Source organism: Arachis hypogaea, chromosome 13 (assembly GCF_003086295.3).
Source record: "Arachis hypogaea cultivar Tifrunner chromosome 13, arahy.Tifrunner.gnm2.J5K5, whole genome shotgun sequence".
Taxonomy (NCBI): Eukaryota; Viridiplantae; Streptophyta; class Magnoliopsida; order Fabales; family Fabaceae; genus Arachis; species Arachis hypogaea.
In genome coordinates this window covers 117924068-117949739 of record NC_092048.1, presented here as the reverse complement: position 1 = coordinate 117949739, position 25672 = coordinate 117924068, and the positions used below count along the sequence as shown (strand labels likewise).

The 25672-nt window shown below is 37.6% G+C and overlaps 1 long non-coding RNA gene and 1 other non-coding gene across 2 annotated transcripts; both read left to right on the top strand.

Moving 5' to 3' along the window:
* Positions 1-5804: 5804 nt before the first annotated feature.
* On the top strand, positions 5805-5912 carry LOC112738896 (small nucleolar RNA R71). The gene has a single exon (XR_003169847.1). It is a non-coding gene; the product is annotated as a small nucleolar RNA R71 (small nucleolar RNA).
* Positions 5913-15101: 9189 nt separating this feature from the next.
* On the top strand, positions 15102-16280 carry LOC140178182 (uncharacterized). The gene is made up of 2 exons (XR_011870435.1): positions 15102-15356; positions 15815-16280. It is a non-coding gene; the product is annotated as an uncharacterized lncRNA (long non-coding RNA).
* Positions 16281-25672: the final 9392 nt, after the last annotated feature.

Here is a 25672-nt window from a genome sequence, read left to right as displayed (position 1 = left end):
CTCGGAATACCACAGACAAGGTTTAGACTTTTTGGATCTCAGGAATGGCCGCCAATAGTTCTAGCCTATACCACGAAGGTTCTAATCTTAGATTAGAAACCCAAGAGATACACACTCAAGCTTGATTGCATGTAGAACGGAAGTGGTTGTCAGGCACGCGTTCATAGGTGAGAATGGTGATGAGTGTCACGGATCATCACATTCATCATGTTGAAGAACGAATGGATATCTTGGAGAAGAAATAGGCTTGAGTTGAATAGAAAAACAATAGTACTTTGCATTAATTCATGAGGAACAGCAGAGCTCCACACCTTAATCTATGGTGTGTAGAAACTCCACCGTTGAAAATACATAAGAACAAAAGGGTCTAGGAATGGCCGAATGGCCAGCCTCCCAAAGATGAAAAGTATTCCAAGATGAAAAAGCATATGAAAAAGTATGAAAATACAATAGCAAAAGGTCCTATTTATAGAAAACTAGTAGCCTAGGGTTTACAGAAATAGGTAATTAATGCAGAAATCTTCTTCCGGGCTCACTTGGTGTGTGCTTGGGCTGAGCATTGAAGCTTTCATATGTAGAGACTTTTCTTGGAGTTAAACACCAGCTTTTATGCCAGTTTGGGCGTTTAACTCCAGCTTTTATGCCAGTTCTGGCGTTTTGACGCCAAAATTTTTATGCTGACTTGGAACACCGGTTTGGGCCATCAAATCTCGGGTAAAGTATAGACTATCATATATTAATGGAAAGCCCAGAATGTCTACTTTCCAAAACAATTGAGAGCGCGCCAATTGGGCTTCTGTAGCTCCAGAAAATCCACTTAGAGTACAGGGAGGTCAGAATCCAACAGCATCTGCAGTCCTTTTTCAGCCTCTAAATCAGATTTTTGCTCAGGTCCCTCAATTTCAACCAGAAAATACCTGAAATCACAGAAAAACACAAAAAATCATAGTAAAGTTCAGAAATGTGATTTTTATTTAAAAACTAATAAAAATATAATAAAAAGTGACTAAAACATATTAAAAACTACCTAAAAACAATGCTAAAAAGTGTATAAATTATCCGCTCATCACAACACCAAACTTAAATTGTTTCTTGTCCCCAAGCAACTAAAAACAAAGTAGGATAAAAAGAAGAGAATATACAATAAATTCCAAAAACATCTATGAAGATCAGTCTTAATTAGATGAGCGGGGCTATTAGCTTTTTGCTTCTGAACAGTTTTGGCATCTCACTTTATCCTTTGAAGTTCATAATGATTGGCATCTATAGGAACTCAGCATTTAGATAGTGTTATTGATTCTCCTAGTTCAGTATGTTGATTCTTGAACACAGTTACTTTATGAGTATTGGCCGTGAGCCTAAGCATTTTGTTTTTCAGTATTACCACCGGATAGATAAATGCCACAGACACATAACTGGGTGAATCTTTTCAGATTGTGACTCAGCTTTGCTAGAGTCCCCAATTAGAGGTGTCCAGAGCTCTTAAGCATACTCTTTTTGCTTTGGACCACGACTTTAACTGCTCAGTCGACACCTTCACGCCACAAGCACATGGTTAGGGACAGCTTGGTTTAGCCGCTTAGGCCAGGATTTCATTCCTGTGGGCCCTCCTATCCACTGATGCTCAAAGCCTTGGATCCTTTTTATTTTACCCTTGCCTTTTGGTTTAAAGGGCTATTGGCTTTTTCTGCTTGCTTTTTCTTTCTCTTTTTTCTCTTTTTTTTTCGCCTTTTTTTTCGCATATATTTTTTTTTTGCAAGCTTTTCACTGCTTTTTCTTGCTTCAAGAATCAATTTTATGATTTTTCAGATTATCAATAGCATTTCTCCTTTTTTCATCATTCTTTCAAGAGTCAACAATTTTAACATTCATGAACAACAAATTAAAAAATATGCACTGTTCAAGCATTCATTCAGAAAAACAAAAAGTATTGCCACCACATCAAAATAATTAATCTGTTTTAAAATTCGAAATTCATGTACTTCTTTTTCTTTTTCAGAAAACATTTTTCAGTTAAGAAAGGTGATGGATTCATAGGACATTCATAGCTTTAAGGCATAGACACTAAGACACTAATGATCATGTAATAAGATACAAACATAAATAAAACATAAAGCATAAGAAACGAAAAACAGAAAATAAGAACAAGGAAATTAAAGAACGGGTCCACCTTAGTGATGGCGGCTTGTTCTTCCTCTTGAAGATCTTATGGAGTGCTTGAGCTCCTCAATGTCTCTTCCTTGTCTTTGTTGCTCCTCCCTCATGACTCTTTGGTTTTCTCTAATTTCATGGAGGAGGATGGAATGCTCTTGGTGCTCCACCCTTAGTTGTCCCATGTTGGAACTTAATTCTCCTAGGGAGGTGTTGATTTGCTCCTAATAATTTTGTGGAGGAAAATGCATCCCTTGAGGCATCTCAGGGATTTCATAATGAGGAATTTCCTCATGCTCTTGTCTATGAGTGGGCTCTCTTGTTTGCTCCATCCTTTTCTTAGTGATGGGCTTGTCCTCATCAATGAGGATGTCTTCCTCTATGTCAATTCCAGCTGAATTGCAGAGGTGACAAATGAGATGAGGGAAGGCTAACCTTGCCAAAGTAGAGGACTTGTCCGCCACCTTGTAGAGTTCTAGGGATATAACCTCATGAACTTCTACTTCCTCTTCAATCATGATGCTATGGATCATGATAGCCCGGTCTATAGTAACTTCAGACTGGTTGCTAGTAGGAATGATTGAGCGTTGGATGAACTCCAAGCATCCCCTAGCTTCGGGCTTGAGGTCATGCCTTCTTAGTTGAACCGGCTGGCCTCTTGAATCTCTCTTCCATTGAGTGCCCTCTTCACAGATGTCTATGAGGACATGGTCCAACCTTTGATCAAAGTTGACCCTTCTAGTGTAGGGGCGTGCATCTCCTCGCATCATGGGCAAGTTGAATGCCAACCTTACATTTTCCGGACTAAAATCTAAGCATTTCCCCCGGACCATTGTAAGCCAATTCTTTGGGTCCGGGTTCACACTTTGATCATGGTTCTTGGCGATCCATGCATTGGCATAGAATTCTTGAACCATTAAGATCCCGACTTGTTGAATGGGGTTGGTGAGAATTTTCCAACCTCTTCTTCGAATCTCATGTCGGATCTCCGGAAATTCACCCTTTTTGAGCTTGAAAGGGACTTTGGGAATCACTTTCTTCTTGGCCACAACTTCATAGAAGTGGTCTTGATGCACCCTTGAGATGAATCTCTCCATCTCCCATGACTCGGAGGTGGAAGCTTTTGCCTTTCCTTTCCTCTTTCTAGAGGTTTCTCCGGCCATTGGTGCCATATATGGTTATGGAAAAACAAAAAGCAATGCTTTTATCACACCAAACTTAGAAGGTTTTCTCGTCCTCGAGCAAAAGAAGAAAGAAGAGAGTAGAAAAAGAAGAAATAGAGGAGATGGAGGGGGGTTTAGTAGTTCGGCCAAGGGGGAGAAGGAGTGTTTATGTTATGTGAAAATGAAGGAGTGAAGATGGGTTTATATAGGAATGGAGAGAGGGGTAGGGTTCGGCCATGTATGGGTGGGTTTGGAAGGGAAAGTGGTTTGAATTTGAATGGTGAGGTAGGTGGGGTTTTATGATGGATGGATGTGGATTGGTGAAGGGTATTTGGGGAAGGGTGTTATGGGAAGGTGTGAAGAAGAGAGAGGGAGGAGGTAGGTGGGGATCCTGTGGAGTCCACAGATCCTGAGGTGTCTAGAATTTCTCATGCCTGCACCATGTTGGCGTGTAAACGCCAGGTTACTGCCCATTTCTGGAGTTTAACGCCAGCTTTTCTCCCCTTTCTGGCGTTTAAACGCCAGCTCTGTGCCCATTTTTAGCATTAAACGCCAGCTCTGTGCCCCCTTTTTGGCGTTAAACGCCCAAAATGGTGCCAGACTGGGCGTTTAACGCCCATTCTGCTACCCTTACTGGCGTTTAAACACCAGTAAGCTTCTCCTCCAGAGTGTGTTATTTTTAATACTGTTTTCATTCTATTTTTGCTTTTTTCAGTTGTTTTTGTGACTTCACATGATCATCAACCTACAGAAAACATAAAATAACAATGGAAAATAAATAGATATAATAAAATTGGGTTGCCTTCCAACAAGCGCTTCTTTAATGTCAATAGCTTGATAGTGGGCTCTCATGAAGCCTCACAGATACTCAGAGCATGATGATGGCCTCCCAACACTAAACTTAGAGTTTGAATGTGGGGGCTCTATTTGACTCTGCATTGAGAGAAGCTTTTCATGCTTCCTCTCCATAGTTACAGAGGGAGATCCTTGAGCTTTAAACACAAGGGAGTCCTCATTCACTTAAAGGACCAATTTTCCTCTGTCAACATCAATCACAGCTTTTGCTATGGCTAGGAAGGGTCTGCCAAAGATGATGGATTCATCCATACACTTCCCAGTATCTTGGATTATGAAATCAGCAGGGATGTAGTGGCCTTCAACCTTTACCAAGACATCCTCTACAAGTCCATAAGCCTATTTCCTTGAATTGTCTATCATCTCTAGTGAGATTCTTGTAGCTTGTACCTCATGGATCCCTAGCTTCTCCATCACAGAGAGTGGCATGAGGTTTATACTTGACCCTAGGTCACACAAAGCCTTCTCAAAGGTCATGGTGCCTATGGTACAAGGTATTGAGAACTTTCCAGGGTCCTGTCTTTTCTGAGGTAATCTCTGCCTAGTCAAGTCATCCAGTTCTTTGGTGAGCAAAGGGAGTTCATCCTCCCAAGTCTCATTACCAAATAACTTGGCATTTAGCTTCATGATTGCTCCAAGGTACTTAGCAACTTGCTCTTCAGTAACATCTTCATCCTCTTCAAAGGAAGAATACTCATCAGAGCTTATGAATGGCAGAAGTAGGTTCAATGGAATCTCTATGGTCTCAGTGTGAGCCTCAGATTCCCATGGTTCCTCATTAAGAAACTCCTTGGAGGCCAGTGGACGTCCATTGAGGTCTTCCTTAGTGGAAATCACTGCCTTTCCCTCCCCTATGCATTCGACCATGTGGGACATGTTTATGGCCTTGTATTCTCTCTTTGGATTCTCTTCTGTATTGCTTGGGAGAGTACTAGGAGGGATTTCAGTAACTTTCTTACTCAGCTGACCCACTTGTGCCTCTAAATTTCTAATGGAGGACCTTGTTTCAGTCATGAAACTTTGAGTGGTTTTAATTAGATCAGAGACTATGGCTGCTAAGCCAGAATTATTCTGCTCAGAGTTCTCTGTCTGTTGCTGAGAAGATGATGGAAAAGGCTTGCTATTGCTAAACCTATTTCTTCCACCATTACTGTTGTTGAAGCCTTGTTGAGGCCTCTGTTGGTCCTTCCATGAGAGATTTGGATGATTTTTCCATGAAGGATTATAGGTGTTTCCATAGGGTTCTCCCATGTAATTCACCTCTTCCATTGCTGGGTTCTCAGGATCATAAGCTTCTTCTTCAGATGAAGCTTCTTTGGTACTGCCTGTTGCTGCTTGCATGCCAGACAGACTCTGAGAAATTATATTGACTTGCTGAGTCAATATTTTGTTCTGAGCCAATATGACATTCAGAGTATCAATCTCAAGAACTCCTTTCTTCTGATTTGTTCCATTATTCACATGATTCCTTTCAGAAGTGTACATGAATTGGTTATTTGAAACCATTTCAATGAGTTCCTGAGCTTCTGCAGGCGTCTTCTTCAGATGAAGAGATCCTCCAGAAGAGCTGTCCAATGACATCTTGGACAGTTCAGACAGACCATCATAGAAGATACCTATGATGCTCCATTCTGAAAGCATGTCAAAAGGACACCTTCTGATCAATTGCTTGTATCTTTTCCAAGCTTCATAGAGGGATTCACCATCCTTCTGTCTGAAGGTCTGGACTTCCATTCTAAGCTTACTCAATTTTTGAGGTGGAAAGAATTTGGCCAGAAAAGCACTGACCAGCTTTTTCCAAGAGTTCAGGCTTTCCTTAGGTTGTGAATCCAACCATATTCTAGCTCTGTCTCTTACAGTAAAGGGAAAAAGCATAAGCCTGTAGACCTCAGGATCAACCCCATTGGTCTTGACAGTGTCACAGATTTGCAAGAATTTAGCTAGGAACTGATGAGGATCTTCCAATGGAAGTCCATGAAACTTGCAATTCTGTTGCATCAGAGAAACTAGTTGAGGCTTAAGCTCAAAGTTGTTTGCTCCAATGGCAGGGATAGAGATGCTTCTCCCATAGAAGTTGGGAGTAGGTGCAGTAAAGTCACCAAGCACCTTCCTTGCATTGTTGGCATTGTTATTATTTTCAGCTGCCATGTCTTCTTCTTGTTTGAAAATTTCTGTTAAGTCCTCTACAGAGAGCTTTGCTTTAGCTTCTCTTAGCTTTCTCTTCAAGGTCCTTTCAGGTTCAGGATCAGCTTCAACAAGAATGCCTTTGTCTTTGCTCCTGCTCATAAAGAGAGAAGAAGAAAGTATGGAATCCTCTATGTCACAGTATAAAGATTCCTTGAGATGTCAGAGGAAAAGAAGAATAGAAGGAGGAGGTAGAAAGGAGAGAATTCGAACTTATAGAGAGAGAGTTCGAATTGCTGATAGTGGAGGAGTGTTAGTCCTTAAATAGAAGGATGTGAGAAGAGGGGAAGAATTTTAAAAAAAGATTTTGAAATAATTAAAAGAAATTTTGAAAAAAATTGATTGATGATTTTCGAAAATTAAAATTGAGAAAGTAGTTAAGTGATTTTGAAAAATATTTTGAAATCAGAAATAAAAAAAGATATGATTGAAAATTATTTTGAAAAAGATGTGATTGAGAAGATATGATTGAGAAGATATGATTGAAAATCAATTTAAAAGAAATTTTTAAAATTAAAGTTGATTACTTGACTAACAAGAAATTGAAAGACATGATTCTAGAATTTAAATTTTGATCCTTTCTTAATAGGCAAGTATCAACTTGAAAATTTTGAATTAAATCATTAATTGTAGCAAGGATTTTCAAAAATAGTAAGAAAAAATGGAAAGGATTTGATTTTGAAAAGATATGATTGAAAAGATATGATTTGAAAAAGATTTGATCTTGAAAAATTATGAAAATTTGAAAAAGATTTGAATTAAAAACAAAATCTTCCCTCCTGTGCCATCCTAGCGTTAAACGCCTAGAATGGTATCCATTCTAGCATTTAACGCCCAAAATACTACCTTTTTGGGCGTTTAACGCCCAGCCAGGTACCTTAGCTGGCATTTAAATGCAAGTTTTCCTTCCTCATTGGGCGTTTTGAACGTCCAGTTTTTTCTCTATAATTCCTCTGCTGAATGTTCTGAATCTTCAATTCTCTGTATTATTGACTTGAAAAGACACAATTTTGAAAAAAATTTTGAATTTTTAATGATGAGAAATAATCAAAATGCAACTAATCATGGAAAACTAAGATCAAACAAACAATGCATGCAAGACACCAAACTTAGAAATTTTCATATTAGAGACACTAACAAATTGAGAATGCATATGAAAAACAACAAAACACACAAAACAAGAGAATTTAAAGATCAGGGCAAGGAAACCATCAAGAACAACTTGAAGAATAATGAAGAACAAAATTCATACATTCGAAAAATACAGGGAATTAAATAAAACATGCAGAACACCAAACTTAAAAATTGACATTAGACTTAAACAAGAAACATAGATTATTTTTGGTTTTATGATTTTATAAAAAAAATTTGTAATTTTTTGAAAATTATTTGGAAAAGAAAATAAAGATTTCAAAATTCTTAATAAGGATTCCAAGAATCATGCAATGTTAGTCTAAATCTCCGGTCCAGGAATTAGACATGGCTTACTAGCCAGCCAAGCCTTCAATGAAAGCTTCAGTCCAAAACACTAGACATGGCCAATGGCCAGCCAAGCTTTAGCAGATCATTACTTTCAATAGCAAAATTGATAGAAATCAACAATCTCTTGTGATGATAAGTTGAAACCTCGGTCCAAAAGTTTAGACATGGTTTCACAACCAGCTAGACTTCAACAAATCATCATGAAACTCTAGAATTCATTCTTAAAAATTCTGGAGAACAGAATAGAAATATTATTTTTTCTTTTTTTTTCGAAAATAAAAAGTAAAAAGCTTAAACATAAAATAAAATTACCTAATCTGAGCAACAAGATGAACCGCCAGTTGTCCAAATTTGAACAATCCCCGGCAACGGCGCCAAAAACTTGGTGCACGAAATTGTGATCATCAATGGCACCAACAACTTGGTATGCACAATTGTAATCTAAACTCTTTGTCACAACTTCGCACAAATAACCAGCAAGTGCACTGGGTTGTCCAAGTAATAAACCTTACGTGAGTAAGGGTCGATCCCACGGAGATTGTCGGCTTGAAGCAAGCTGTGGTTATCTTGTAAATCCCAGTCAGGCGAATTCAAATGGTTATGGAGAATTGATAATTAAAAGATGAATAAAACATAAAATAAGATAGAGATACATATGTAATTCATTGGTAGGAATTTCAGATAAGCGTATGGAGATGCTTTGTTCCTCCTAAACCTCTGCTTTCCTATTGCCTTCATCCAATCATTCATACTCCTTTCCATGGCAAGCTTTATGTTGGGCATCACCGTTGTCAATGGCTACTTCCCGTCCTCTCAGTGAAAATGGTCCAAATGCATTGTCACCGCACGGCTAATCATCTGTCGGTTCTCGATCATGTTGGAATAGGATCCATTGATCCTTTTGCGTCTGTCACTATGCCCAACACTCGCGAGTTTGAAGCTCGTCACAGTCATCCTTTCCCAGATCCTACTCAGAATACCACAGACAAGGTTTAGACTTTCCGGATCTCAGGAATGGCTGCCAATAGTTCTAGCCTATACCACGAAGGTTCTAATCTTAGATTAGAAACCCAAGAGATACACACTCAAGCTTGATTGCATGTAGAACGGAAGTGGTTGTCAGGCACGCGTTCATAGGTGAGAATGGTGATGAGTGTCACGGATCATCACATTCATCATGTTGAAGAACGAATGGATATCTTGGAGAAGAAATAGGCTTGAGTTGAATAGAAAAACAATAGTACTTTGCATTAATTCATGAGGAACAGCAGAGCTCCACACCTTAATCTATGGTGTGTAGAAACTCCACCGTTGAAAATACATAAGAACAAAAGGGTCTAGGAATGGCCGAATGGCCAGCCTCCCAAAGATGAAAAGTATTCCAAGATGAAAAATTATATGAGAAAGTATGAAAATACAATAGCAAAAGGTCCTATTTATAGAAATCTAGTTGCCTAGGGTTTACAAAAATAGGTAATTAATGCAGAAATCTTCTTCCGGGCCCACTTGGTGTGTGCTTGGGCTGAGCATTGAAGCTTTCATATGTAGAGACTTTTCTTGGAGTTAAACGCCAGCTTTTGTGCCAGTTTGGGCGTTTAACTCCAGCTTTTATGCCAGTTCTGGTGTTTTGACGCCAGAATTTTTATGCTGACTTGGAATGCCAGTTTGGGCCATCAAATCTCGGGTAAAGTATGAAGTATTATATATTACTGGAAAGCCCAGGATGTCTATTTTCCAACTCAATTGAGAGCGCCCCAATTGGGCTTCTGTAGCTCCAGAAAATCCACTTAGAGTGCAGGGAGGTCAGAATCCAACAGCATCTGCAGTCCTTTTTCAGCCTCTGAATCAGATTTTTGCTCAGGTCCCTCAATTTCAGCCAGCAAATACCTGAAATCACAGAAAAACACATAAACTCATAGTAAAGTCCAGAAATTTGATTTTTATTTAAAAACTAATAAAAATATAATAAAAAATGACTAAAACATATTAAAAACTACCTAAAAATAATGCCAAAAAGCGTATAAATTATCCACTCATAAATTCCCTTCTGAGCAGATCCCAATTAGTAACAACTTCTTCAGGTTGAGTGTAGAACCATTCCCTTGCCTTTCCCTCAAGAGAGAACGGGAAGGCATATAGCCAAATGGTAGTCTCATCTGCACCATGACGCCTAGTAGTTGAGCAGGCTGTCTGAAAATATCAGAGGTGCTTGATAGGCTCTTGAGCAGGTAAGCCATGAAACTTAGGCAGTAGATTGATTAGCAGAGTCTTCAGTTTAAAATCTGCAGCCAGATTTGGATGATGCGCTTGATACGGTTGCAGTGTAAAGTCCGGAGCTCCTGCTTCCTAAAGAGTAATCCTTCTGGGCTACTCTATATCACCTGTGCATAAATCAACAGAATCAGTAGAAGAGGAGCTTGTTTCTTCCTCAAATGGCGCTTCAGATTCACCCTCAGATAAGACTGGTGAATTAGTAGAGACCACTTCACCACCTTCAGAGGCTAACCAACGTCGAGCTCGCCTCATACGTGAAATAGTTCTTTCGATTTCAGGATCAAATGCGGCTAAGCTTGGATCAGGTAGTGAACGCATCATTCAATGAAAGAAACATACAGCTCATGGTAATAAAATAAAATATATTAAAAAATTAAACTAAAAATAGAATAAAAATGCAAAGATGCAAATATAAGAATATTTACACCAACCAATAATTTAGCACACTGTTGCAACTCCCCGGCAACAGCGCCAAAAATTGACGGGCAGAAAATTTCCGATTAAGAATTTATAATAAAGATAGCGTTGCAAGTACAGTTCTTAACCGACGAAAATTTCGCTTATCAATTTAAAAAGAGTTGTCGCAATTTAAGAATAAAATACTGAGAGTAAAATTCCCAAGTCGTCTCCCAACGAGTTGACAAAAGAGTGCAAGTTATTGGTCAGGAATTTTCTGAGAAATTTTAGAGTTGGAGGACGGAAAAATAAAATGATTATTAATTAAAGCAATGAAAATTAATAAGAGGTTTTATATATTTGAAAAATAAAAGGCCTTGACTGGGAGAAGATTAATTGAAAGTTCTATCCTTGTTGAATTTTCCCAAGTGTAATGATAAGAGGTTGTTGTTTCTACTTAGTTATCCCTTACCGAATAAAGGAAAGTCAAGTAACTGAACCAACTCCGATTCCCAAGTCCTAATCCTTTTCCATGGAAGGATTAGCGTTAGTGACTAGAGAGTCAGCCAACAACTTCTAATTACCAATTAACACTTGAGTATTCCAACTCAAGGGTCTCCTATTAATCAACTCCCAAGTCAAGTGGGGAGTCTACTCCATTGACATGAATGTCATTTTCATAAACATATAAAGGGAATGAAAAGAAGACATGGTAATTCAAATAAAGTAATAAAAGAAAATTAATTAAAGGTAAAAATAACTCTATGCATTAATAAATTCCAAAATCGAAGATATCCATATGTAACTCTGAACAAAGTGAATGAAAAGTAAAAGAGCAAGGAAATAAGAAAGCAAACTGTAATGACAAAGACTTCAAACGCAGATAGTAACTCTTCTCAATATCCAATCCAAAAGCATAAAACTAGAAATCTATGAATATGAAGAACCCTAGAGGAAGTAGTAGTTTTTCTCTCTAAGATTCCCAACTAAAACTAAAATTGTGTACAAGTGAATGTGTGTTGAGTCTCTGCTTGTCCCCTGGCTCTAGTCTGTGTTTCTGAGCCAAAAACTGGGTCCAAAACCAGCCCAAAATTGCCCCCAGCATCTTCTGCAATTTCTGCACGTGGCGCACGTCACGCGTATGCGTAAGTCACGCGTATGCATCGATAATCTTCTGCGCGTGTCACTCGTGCACGTCAGTCACGTGCACGCGTCGCTGTGCAATTTCGCCTGTCATGCGTACGCGTTGCTATGAAAAGCTTCAAGTCACGCGCACGCGTGAGCCATGCGTGTGCGTCGATCCTCGCTGTTCATCTCCTTTATTTCTTGTGTTCTTTCTATTTTTGCAAGCTTCCTCTCCATCCTCTAAGCCATTCCTGCCCTATATAGTCTAAAAACACTTAACACACAAATCACGGCATCGAATGGTATAAAGGAGAATTAAAAATACACAATTTAAAGACTTAGGAAGCAAGTTTTCAATCCTAGAACAAAATTGGGAAGGATTTGTAAAACCATGCAAATTGTATGAATAAGTGTGCAAAGGATTGATAAAAGCCACTCAATTTAGCACAAGATAAACCATAAAATAGTGGTTTATCACAGTGGTTGGATCCCGCCTGTTGAGGTAGCGGCGGCGGCGTAAGGGCGGTGGTTCGTCTTGCTTGCGTTGAGATGTGAGGTCCGTGGCAAGAGTATCCCGCTCGCATCCCTTGGATCAATAGAGTGTGCAGGCACAAAATCCTGGATGGTATTCCGAGCACCATATCTCGGGGGTTCCCAATGATGATTTCGAAGGGCGACATCTTCATGGAGATGTGTCGGGTTGGCAGTTGAACTGACAATGTGATATCACAGCGAATAGGACAGGCATTCATCATATGCATCTTCTATCTGTTTGTATGCTTTGCCGACTTGTAATTGTTTGCCTAATTGTATAACATGCCTAATTGCCTATTTGAATTACTTGATATATATGTCTATACTTGTGCTTTACTTGCATTGATATTAATTGTGCTTTCTACTGGGATTGAGGAGGCTCGGAAGGTGGTGGCGATGGGATCGCATGGAGGATAGGTTGGTGAAGGCTGTGGGACAGCGGAGAGTTGTTAGTTAGAAAATGCACTAAGTTAGATTACCCTTATTAGTATGTTGAGGTTTTAAGTTATTATTTATTGTTTTAGTCATGCTTTAAGATGAATCTTGTGATGGATATGAAGTTCTAGGATTGCCTTTGGCGTCCTGGAGTCTTATATCTTACATCACTGGGCACTGTTACCATACTGAGAACCTCCGGTTCTCAAACCATATTCTGTTGTTGTTTTTCAGATGCAGGTCGCAACCCACCTCGGTGAGTTATTTCGATGGTGATAGAGCGGAGGATCCTGGATATGTTTTGGAGTCTTTTTGTTTATTTTGTTTAGATCTCTCATCTTTTGTATTTTACTTTTGTCTAGAGGCTTACTTTGAGAGAAAAATTTGTATATCCTGTTTTTAAACTTTCAGATTCTGTATGGTCTGTATCTAGCTAGCCGGCTTAAACTCCGCGAGCATGGCTAGATCTTCATACTATTATACTCTTATGTTTTGCTATATTATATATAGATATCTTGTGCGTTAAGTTTGTAGCTTCGTGAGTACGTTTTGCGCTTTTCAAATCCGATTTTTGAGCTATATCCTTCATCGGGCTTCTAGAATATATTATTTCTTCTATATATTATATGTATAAGCTTAGAACTATCGTAACCTTTGATTAACCTTTGCTTTACGACGGAAGGTAAGGATTAGGGTAATTAGGGTGTTACAGAAAGAGGATGAAGAAAAGAGTCAAACAATATCGTTTTAAGAAAGATTAGGCATCAATAAAGAAACGATGTGTCGTTTTGTGACTGCCAACGTGTTATTAATGGAAATAGATGGAGAGAATAATGTAGGTTAACTTTAAAATTTGGAGGTTCAATTTGAGTCAATGATGAGAGAACTTTTGCGTGGTCTAGAAATTTGCGAATAAATCCTCGTTGCAAGTATAGTTTCTAAACCTTCAAAAGTCCTTTCATACAAACGTTTTGGTTGTCACAAGTAACAAACCCCTTTGAAATTGATAACCGAGTATTCAAACCTCGGGTCGTCTTCTCAAGGAATTGCAGGGAGGTATGTTCTTATTATTGGTTATGAGTCTTGTAAGGTAGGGGTTTTAGAAAGTAGGGAAGCAGTATGTTGAATGATAAGAAAAATAAAATAATAATAATAAAATAAACTCTTGGCAAGGTATCAAAACTGGAGGTCCTATCCTTATCAGTTGTGATGAAATTTGGATTTTAATCTCACTTTGTTAACCTCTAACTATGAAGGTAGATCAAGTGGATTAATTAGCTTAATCCTCAGGTCCTAGTTAATTCCTGTGGAAAGACTAGAGTTATTGGAGCAACTCTCAATTAAAATCATTGCTTTATTGACAGCTCAAGTGTTACCAATTACTTAACCAAAGTCAAAAGGAAGAAAATATCTAGATTAAAAAGCATCAATATAAATAAAGCAAAGCAAATTTAAATCTGAAAATACCTCAAATTGTATTAACAAAAGAAATTAAATCTGCCATAGATGTTCATAAATTGAATTGGGAAAATAAATAAAAATAAAGAACCTGGGATTGAGAGCCACTCCTAAAACTAAGAGAAATCCTAAATCCTAATCCTAAGAGAGAGGAGAGGACCTCTCTCTCTAAAAACTACATCTACTCCTAAAATTGTGAATATGAGAGCATGATTATGAATGGATGCATTTCTCCACTTTATAGCCTCTAATCTGTATTTTTTGGGCCGAGAACTGGGTCAGAAACAGCCCAGAATTCACTATAGAAGAATTCAAATACGCTGATTTCTGTCACTGTGACGCGGCCGCATGGAGCACGCGGTCGCATCACCTAGCGTCAGGGAAACTATAGCATATTATATATCAAATCGAAGCCCCGGACGTTAGCTTTCTAACACAACTGGAACTGCATAGTTTGGACCTCTGTAGCTAAAGTTATAGCTGTTTGAGTGCAAAGAGGTCAGGCTGGACAGGTTAGCAATTTCTCCAACTTCTTGTATTCCTTCCATTTTTGCATGCTTCCTTTCCATCCTCCAAGCCATTCCTGCCCTGTAATCTCTTGAAAACACTTAACACACATATCAAGGCATCTAATGGTAATAAGAGAGGATTAATCATAGGGAATTTAAGGCCAAAGAATCATGTTTTCAATCAAAGCACATAATTAGGAAGGCAAATGTAAAACCATGCAAATAGCATGAATAAGTGGGTAAAGAGTTGATAAAATCCACTCAATTGAGCACAAGATAAACCCATGGTTCTGAAAACCGGACCGGACCGGCCGGTTCAATCGGAAAAACCGGAAACCGGTCACCTAGCCGGTCCGGGTAACGTAAAAAACCGACTGGCAAAAAACCGGTTGAAAAACCAGTCGAACCGGCGGTTAACCGGTAAACCGGAAGAACCGTTCGGTTTTTTAGCGGTTTTTGGTTTGAAAACTAATATGCTAAACGACGTCGTTTTGGCTTAAAAAAAAAAAAAGAGAGAGAAAACGCGTAAATGGAAGGAAGCCCTAATAGCAATCAGTTTCCACTTTCCACTCTCCAGAGCTCGAAATCACCAGCACCCAGCCAAGCTCGAAATCACCAGCACCCAGCCACCCACAGCCATCAGTGAAGCCCACCGCTATCGCCATCGCCACCGCATCCCGCAGCCAGCCATCCACAGCAGCGACGACGTTGACCACCGCAACCACCACCGCGTCCTGCTTCTCGCCGAGCCCGCCTCCTCTGTCGTCCTCGCCGAGCGTCGCCTTCTGAGGTTCTGTGTTTGATTTTGTTTGTGATTTTGCCTTCATTAGTGAATTTGTTTTTTATTGCTTCATGATTTTTGTTTGCTGCTTCTGATTTTTGTTTGCTGCTTCATGAATTTGATTTTCTTTGATTTTTTTGATTTATTTGCTGAGGTTATTTGTTCATCAGTGAATTGGGTTTTGATTGCTTCATGATTTTTGTTGGCTGCTTCTGATTTTTGTTTGCTGCTTCATGAGTTTGATTTTCTTTGAATGTTTGTGATTTATTTGCTGAGGTTATTTGTTCATCAGTGAATTGGGTTATTTGATGCTATAAATATCATATAAATGCTAATTCTGTATGATTCACAATTATATTATAATTATTGATAATTTTAGGATTAATGAGTTGTGCACTTGTGCTCTCGAATTTATTGAAATAGGTTGAACATACAAAATGAATGAAGGGTTCTGTAATGAGTTGTAGGTATTGGTGGCTCTTCAAGCGGTGCTGACCGTTATTGGTAACTTCACAATGTGCATTGCTGCTTACAGGATATACAAATCGTCCAGCGAAGGCTCCAAGAATTTTTGAATGAAAAAGTATGTGTATATATACTTTGAATGGATGTCCTACTCTTCTCTTGTGTTGATTCTGATTGCTAAACTATATCTTCCATGAACATGCTGATCATTTACCAAAATATGTTGTTAGACAACTATAGAATAGTCCCATAGGCAAAGGCCTAGGGTTCACATGATTACTTGAACTCTTTTCATTACATTGAAAAATAAAGCTTTTCAAAGCTACAAGTTTGTTCAGTTTAAGAATCAAAACACAGTACCTTATTACTTGTGAAAGTATTTTAGTAAAGATTTTGCCAAGGTATTAGTTAAGAATTGTAAATAGAAAATACTCAATAATAATCATTACATTTGAAAATTTCAACATATATTTTACATCTCTAAGATCAGCTTTGTGTGTGTTTAGATAAACTACAACTTACTAGGGTAGTGGCTGGGGTAAGCTTTTGTAGAACTCATTCGAAATAAACTTTATTGGAGAAATGTAAAGCATATATTATATATTGAAGCAAATGGCATTTGCATGCAGCCTTCCACGAGATCAAGTAAGCAGAGAAGTCCCCTCCAAAATGGTTTGAAGATGTGGTCCATTTCTTTCATAATTCACATGTCATTTTTCTTATCAAGTAAAGAAAAGCCATCCCATCTTGTCTACCCTCTAAAAAGTCCATGCCACCCCATAAAGATAATGAAAGCATTCATAATGGCTCATCAGTCACAAGTCAAAGTGTCAAACTTTGATCATCCACATGGACCTAAACTTTGATGTTTGAAGTTGTTTGTAAACCTCTAATATTAAGTAATGAATAATTTATTATGTGAAATTTTAAATTTTGTTAAGTTAGAAATTATTGAATTTATATATTTAAAATTATTTTTAAGTTTTTTAATAATTTTATTTAATATTTAATTAAACCGGTTGAACCCCGGTCGAACCAGTGAACCATTGAACCAGTGACCTCACCGGTTTATTGACCGGTCCGGTTCTCGCAACCTTGGATAAACCATAAAATAGTGGTTTATCAACCTCCCCACACTTAAACATTAGCATGTCCTCATGCTAAGCTCAAGAGAAGCTATAAAGATGAAGAGGAATGGTAGAATGCATGAAATGCAACCTATCTGTATGAATGCAACTATATGCAGAATGTTTCTACCTACTTGGTTAAAAGTAAACAAATCTTTTAAGAACATATATGAACTGGATTTCACTAATTCAAATCATAAAAATGAAGTACAAATAGACTTGCAGAAGAAAATAGCTCATGAAAGCCGGGAACAAAGAATCGAACATCGAACCCTCACTGGTAGTGTATACACTCTAATCACTCAAGTGTTTAAGGTTCGATTCTCTCAATTCTCTACTAACCTTGCTTTCTAAGGCTTTCTCTTCATCTAACAATCAACATAAATTTAATGCACAAATACACAAATCAAGAAGTCTTTTAAGGGTTGTAATGGGGTTAGGGTCAAGGTAGGATTGTATTTGGCCAAGTAGACTAAAATCTGAATCCTTAATTAACTTAAACTTGCCACCTAACTTTAGACAATCCATGTAATCATAATATAATATCTAACTATCCATCAACCATGTTTTCCACATATTCATGCATTCTAATTTCAAGTACAGTACATATGTATTGCTTTCACTTACTTTGGGGCATTTTGTCCCCTTTTTGCTTAATTGCTCTTTTTCTTTTTTTTTTCTTTTTTTTTATATATATATATTTTTTCTTTTTTTTCAATGCATATGATTAAATTATTGAATGCATGAACATGTCCTAAACATTTCTTTCACATTTTCATAAAGATATATAACACCCAATTCTTAAACCAAATATTTCCAAACCCACTTTTTCCCACACTTAATTCATGAGAACTCTCACTAGTCTAAGCTAACCAAGGATTCAAATTAAAGACAATATTGTTTTCTGCTTAGAGTTAATGATGTGCTAAAGTAAAGAACAAAGGGGTAAAATAGGCTCAAATTGGTTTGCAAAGGATAATGAAAGGTAAGGCCATATGGGTATGTAAGCTCAGTGAAACAAAGGCCTCAATCATATAAGTGCATGTATACATCAAACAATGGAAATATAGAATTAAGCAAGACAAAGATCACAATTTTAGAGAGAAAAATACACACTAAAACAGAATTTTGGTTGATAAAATGTAACCAATTCAAATAGGCTCAAAAATCTCACAAGTTTTGTGTGTTTGAGTTCTAAACCATGTTCCAGTATAATATCTCTTCAAACAAGTGTAACATTAAATTTTATTTAAATTAGTGAAATTCTCTAAAAATTTTCTTGAAAAAGAAAATATTACTTCAACCAAGTGGTAAAATATGCAAAAAATTAAACAAATATGCAATCAAACATGCAAATGCAACAATGAATAAGGAAAATAAATCATTGGTGTTGAGATAAAGGAGTAGCTAACCCATGGATATCGGTATCGACCTCCCCACACTTAAAGATTGCACCGTCCTTGGTGCATGCTGAGATGTGCAGGTGGACGGGTTGCTCCAACTGACGCTTGTAGATGGATGTGCCTTAGTTGGAGATCTCTTGGTTCCTTTCCTTGCTGGTGTCTTGTCAGTGGCCTTCTCTTTTTCTTGCTTGGTACCCATGCCTAAGGAAGAAGAAAAAATGAAGAGTGTAAAATATAGAAAACTAATACTGGAAGGGAGGAAATTCCAAGTGATAAGGAATGTCAAAGGAAAGATGATAGCTCAACTACATGGTAGCTACAACATGTAGGAAAGACAACAATAAAGATCAAAAAAGGGCAATTCAAAATAATAAGATGCAAGAGGATAAAAACATGCAAATAATAGGCATGAGAAGCATAGCTCAAGCATCAAGTAATAAATATGCTAAATTAAATAGTATGTGTAATGATGACAATTGTGAATGATAATCCTAAATACATGTGGAGCACAAGTGTTGTGAAAAAGAGGCATGCAAGTGAAAGAGTAAAATAAAATAAGATTTAAAATGCCATAAAATCTTTTTCACAAACACTGGGTGTGCAAGTTAAAATAGGGATGAAAATAATGTAATCCAAATGTATATGAGAGCCATGAATAAATGTCAATTGTCAAATCTCTCCTCAGAATAGCCACCTACTCAAATAAATTAAGGCACTCATCCAAATAAAACTCCAACACCAACATAAAAATGCATGAAAAGGATTTGAAAAAGAAAAAGGAAAGAACAAATAAATGCATTAAATTAAAGGGATAGAAGAGTAAAGGGGAAGAAGGAGAGAAAGAAAGAAGAAAGAAGAGAGAAGAAGAAAGAAATTAGGATTTGGGGAAGAAAAGATAAGATATTTTTGGCTAATTTAGATAAGCTGTGCGGCGCAAGCAACGCGGTCGCGTGAGGCACGCGGTCGCGCAACTTGCGCTTAAACTGAATGACGCGGTCGCGTCGGTCATGCGGTCGCGTGACCCATTTTAGGCTAATGGCACAAGGGTAGCCTCACACTCGCACAACTCTCTGTTCAAGATTATATTAGTGCCAAATTTTAAGTGACGCGATCGCGTGGGCATGCGATCGCGTGAGTGGGCTTTAGAAGGATATGACGCGGTCGCGTGGGGCATGCGACCGCGTGGGAAGGATTATGCGTTTAGCACCAATCCAGCACCACTTTCGCACAACTTTCGATCGTGCACCACTTTGACGTCGAAATCCTGGTCACGCGGCCGCGTGGGGCACGCGGTCGCGTGGGAGGCCATGATTCCCATATGACGCGGTCGCGTGGGACGATTTGTGCCATTGGCACGCCTCCAGCCACGTTCCTGCATAACTTTCTGTTCGTTTATTATTTCTCCCATCTCCTTGCGACGCGGACGCGTCACTTAGGCGGTCGCGTCGCGTGATTTTTTTTTATATAATGCAGAATGCAATGCTAATATGAATGTTATGCAAAACTCCAGGTTCAATAAAATAAAATTCAAAAACAAACAAAACTAAATAAAATTAAAATTGCAAAAGGAACGATCATACCATGGTGGGTTGTCTCCCACCTAGCACTTTTAGTTAAAGTCCTTAAGTTGGACATTTGGTGAGCTCCTTGTTATGGTGGCTTGTGCTTGAACTCATCCAGGAATCTCCACCAATGTTTGTAATTCCAATGGCCTCCGGAATCCCAAACTAGGCGCAAAAAGCCTTCAAGTAAGTTAAAGCAAGTGACAAGGCCCCAAGAGTGCTGATTTCTAGATTGAATTCCGGGGTCCCAAATCTTGCTTTTGCACCCGTCTTCTTGTTGATCATCGTGATTCCATCCGGGTAGCAAGCAATCTGAATTCTCACTAAAGCGGCCAAACAACTTCCTAGACCCATTTAGTTGAGCTCTACACCAACCTTTGCGTTTAAACTTTGAGCACACAACCATGTTGAACCTTGCTTGACAATTCCAACCACTAACCATCTTCCTCTTACTCTTAATGCCACAAAGGGCTCTAAGTTGACCATCCGTCTCCAGTAGCCCATATTCAAGTGGATTAGAAAGCTGAGGGATATGAATTTTACCCACTTGAATGTTGTGAAGGATGATGGTAACTTAGGGGGAGGGGTCTCCAATAACTTTGGCAAGGTAATTTCAAGCTCCACTCCCTTGTGCCCTTTGACAACTTCCACCTCTTTGCAAGCTTCTTCAATTTCAACCTCTTCCTCTTGGTAGCTTTTTTCCAATTCAATCTCTTCTTCATTACTTACCAAGGGCATGGGAGGCTGTGCTTTTTCTTCTTTACTCTCCATCTCTTGACTAACCTCTTCCAAGTCTTCAACTGTGATATGCCCTGGAGGTTGTACACCCTCCTTAACATCAAATGCAACCGTCTTGGAAGGAGGTTCTATGTCTTGACTTTCCCATGGAGGTTCAGCATCTCTAAGTCTTCAACCACTTCTTCCTCTGCAACTATTATAGCTTCCTCCACTTGTTCCAATACAAAGCCATGTTCCTCATTGTCCACCGAAGTTTCTAGTGTCTCCTTCATGCTTTGCTCTTCTTTTGATTCTCCACATGTAGCCATGGGAGTTTCTTGAGTGTTCAGATATTGGGAAGCTATTTTATTCACTAACTCACCAAAGGTGGCCGCAAAATTTTGCACACTCTCATTCATCCTTTCTTGCCTTTGAAGAATAACACGAAGTCTGTCATCCATTGGAGGTTGGGTGGATATGAGGATTCATTGGTTGGGAGAGAGGGTTCATAATAAGAAGGTGGTTCATCTTGATAATGATATGGAGATGGTGAATATTGAGGTGGTAGTTCATGAGAGTAGTTGTGTTGGAATGGGGGTGGTTCTATATATGGTTCATATGGCTCATAAGGTGGTTGGTGTGGTGGATGTGGGTTAGGGTCATATGGAGGTGAATGGTGGAAAGGGGCTTGTAAGTATGGTGGTCCAAAGTCATGTTGAGGAAAGGGTTCATAGGCATATGGTGGTGGTTGTTGATAGTCTATTGGAGGTGGTTGTTGCCATGAGGGTTGATCAAATCCTTGTGGCTCCTCCCATCTTTGATTGTTCCAACCTTGATGCATGTTCTCATTGTAATTTCTTCTTCCTGCAACATAATTGTAACCAGACTCATAGCCAAAGGGGTGAGAGTTCATAGTAGTGAGAGAAAATAAAAACAAAAACTAAAAAGAAAATATTTTGAAAAAAAAGATAATTTTTAAAAAAAATTAAATTTTGAAAAATAAGATAAGATAAGATAAAAGTTTTAAAATAAAAATCTGAAAAAAAAAATTTAAATATTTACAATAACCAATAATAAGGCACACGTTTGCAAGTCCCCGGCAACGGCGCCATTTTGATGAGAGAACTTTTGCGTGGTCTAGAAATTTGCGGATAAATCCTCGTTGCAAGTATAGTTTCTAAACCTTCAAAAGTCTTTTCATACAAACGTTTTGGTTGTCACAAGTAACAAACCCCTTTGAAATTGATAACCGAGTATTCAAACCTCGGGTCGTCTACTCAAGGAATTGCAGGGAGGTATGTTCTTATTATTGGTTATGAGTCTTGTAAGGTAGGGGTTTTAGAAAGTAGGGAAGCAGTATGTTGAATGATAAGAAAAATAAAATAATAATAATAAAATAAACTCTTGGCAAGGTATCAAAACTGGAGGTCCTATCCTTATCAGTTGTGATGAAATTTGGATTGTAATCTCACTTTGTTAACCTCTAACTATGAAGGTAGATCAAGTGGATTAATTAGCTTAATCCTCAGGTCCTAGTCAATTCCTGTGGAAAGACTAGAGTTATTGGAGCAACTTCCAATTTCAATCACTGCTTTATTGACAGCTCAAGCGTTACCAATTACTTAACCAAAGCCAAAAGGAAGAAAATATCTAGATTAAAAAGCATCAATATAAATAAAGCAAAGCAAATTTAAATTTGAAAATACCTCAAATTGTATTAACAAAAGAAATTAAATCTGGCATAGATGTTCATAAATTGAATTGGGAAAATAAATAAAAACAAAGAACCTGGGATTGAGAGCCACTCCTAAAACTAAAAGAAATCCTAAATCCTAATCCTAAGAGAGAGGAGAGGACCTCTCTCTCTAAAAACTACATCTACTCCTAAAATTGTGAATATGAGAGCATGATTATGAATGGATGCATTCCTTCACTTTATAGCCTCTAATCCGTATTTTCTGGGCCGAGAACTGGGTCAGAAACAGCCCAGAATTCGCTGGAGAAGAATTCAAATACGCTGATTTTTGTCACTGCAACGCGGCCGCATAGAGCACGCGGTCGCGTCGTCTAGCGTCAGAGCAACTATGACATATTATATATCAAATCGAAGCCCCGGACGTTAACTTTCCAACACAACTAGAACCGCATCATTTGGACCTCTGTAGATAAAGTTATAGCTGTTTGAGTGCGAAGAGGTCAGGCTGGACAGCTTAGCAATTTCTTCAACTTCTTGTATTCCTTCCATTTTTGCATGCTTCCTTTCCATCCTCCAAGCCATTCCTGCCCTGTAATCTCTTGAAAATACTTAACACACATATCAAGGCATCTAATGGTAATAAGAGAGGATTAATCATAGGGAATTTAAGGCCAAAGAAGCATGTTTTCAATCAAAGTACATAATTAGGAAGGCAAATGTAAAACCATGCAAATAGCATGAATAAGTGGGTAAAGAGTTGATAAAATCCACTCAATTGAGCACAAGATAAACCATAAAATAGTGATTTATCAGTCAACAAAAATTTAGAAGGCCAATTTGAGTTTGAATTTAAATTTCAAGGGAAATTTTGAGTATTAACTTTTATATACACATATAAAAATTTACTAATAAAACCAACAAATAACACATGTCTCTGAAAGAGGACCAACAAATGAAGCATGCCCTTGGCAGGAGACAATGGCTACTGCTCCATCAAGATGACATCATGACGTGTAGCAGAAGTGGACCAAAGAGAGAACTTTTTGCAGCACAATAGTAATGTTACGCCATATAATTAAAGTTGATAATGAAGAAAACTTTTCTAATGATTAAAATTCTTTTGAATTAAGGAAATTGAGCTTTTTCTTTTTTTGCTTAGTTGGTTTGGGCACTATTATTTGGACTCAGATTATGTTCTTTGATATTTTTTTTCAATCCTTAATTATGGTCTACTTGTCATAAAAAGTAACTCCATATTAATTTTTACGTTATAAATAATTAATAAAAACTCAAAGTATCTCTCTCTTTTCCATTAGGAGAAACTAAATTTAGTTTATATTATGGTCTCACTTAATTAATTAATTAAAATAATTAAAATTAAGTAGTTACCAATATTTTTACAATGATATTATTAAAATTTATAAATTAAGAAATAATTTACTATTATAAAAATATTAATATTCGAAAAAAATTAATAACTTCATAAATAACAATAATACACAATATATAATTCAAACTTAAACTAATTTGCAAAATTACTTAATATAAAGAAAAACATAGTTAAACTCTAATATTGTGAAATTGTCATATGTGTTCAATTAAGTCCTCCTTCAGTTGTCGATGGTGTTGCCTACTCCGAAGTTGGGCATTTCTTTGGAGAAATTGATGGTATGATGCAAAATCTTCCTCTCCCAACTGAGGTTGTAATAAGCCATTTTTGACATTGTCGTACTCTAGGTCTTGAGCAAAATTTCCTGCATAAGTATCTCTTTCATCATCAATAATTATATTATGCAATATAATACAAATGCTCATTATGTTTGCAAACTTATTCTTTTTTTCAAAAGTGTGCTAGACCATGTCTAATTGCAAAGTGTACTTGTAGCATTTTAAATACTCGCTCCATGTCTTTTATTTACCCTTCTTGGTATTGTACAAATAACTTGTGTTTCTCCCTTTGTGCCTTTGATATTGATTTGACAAATATGACTCATTTAAGATGAATACCATCTACTAAATAGTATTTCATAGTATAATATTATCATTGATAGTGTAATTTACCTCCAGAGCACGTTCATTTAGAATATCATCAAACACTGGTGAACGATCTAACATGTTGATATCGTTATTTGAACAAGAAACTCCAAAGAATGCATGTCATACCCAAAGATCTCAAGATGCTACAACCTCAAGTACTATAGTTGCAACCCCATGATAATCACTCATATGCATAACTTTTTACACCTTTGGATAATTTTTGCATTGCCAATGCATGCAGTCGATACTACCCAACATGCTAGAAAAACCACGACTCTCCACCATTTGTAACAGGCGACGTACATCAATTGAATTTTATTTTCGCAAGTATTCATTCTCGAACACTGAAATGATACCTACAAAATATTTTTCCAAGCATTCAATTGTGGTGCTCTCGCCTATGTGCACATAATCATCAACAGCATCAGCTACTACGCCATATGCTAACATTCATATCACAGTAGTACATTTTTACAGTGCTGACAAGCCTCTTCTCCCAGTTGCATCAATCCCCTGTTGAAAATATGGATAGATATTTTAAAGGGCATCTACTATCCAAAAAAACTTGTGTCTTCTCATTCGAAACCTCCGTCGAAAAATATCAGCATTATACACCGGCTCATCTGCAAAATCTTTGAAAAGACGATTATGTCCTGCTTCTCAATCTCTGTTGATCCATCTACGAGGAGTTGGAAAAGAGCTTCTCTTAATATCTTCTTCTTTTGAATCATGAACAAACATTCATCGATCCAATTATCCACGAGTATGTTATCTTGCCTTCTTCTTTTTTCATACAATGCCTCATTAAATATATCATCAAATATTCTAGCCATTTGTTGAAATATAATATTTAGTATTCTTCTGCAGTGAGAAAATATCTTTGAAGTGGAGTCTGTGATTGTAAATATTTTGTTGAGTTTAAAGAAATAACAATAATTCGATGATGATCAAACATTATAACATTGGGCCAAAAAATCCAAAGTAGTGAGAATAATTTGTTTGGCTAGTGTGCAGACAAAATTCAAAAGAAAGAGCATCAAGTAAGGCCCAATGATACTCCAAGGCCATAAGCATAGTATTCAGCTCATTCACTTACTAATGAACTAAGGAATAGTTGCTAATCACTAACCTAGATGGAAAAAAGCAACTCATTTTCCTCTGAACCAAAGCCAAAGTGACCGAACTCATTCTCTCTCTTTTCTCTCATCAAAACCCACGTGAATTAGTTTAAAACAGTAAGCAAGAAAAAGAAAGCCTGATTAGGGTTCAAATCAAGAGAAAAAAGGTGATTACTAAAATCAAGAAACAAAAGAGAAAG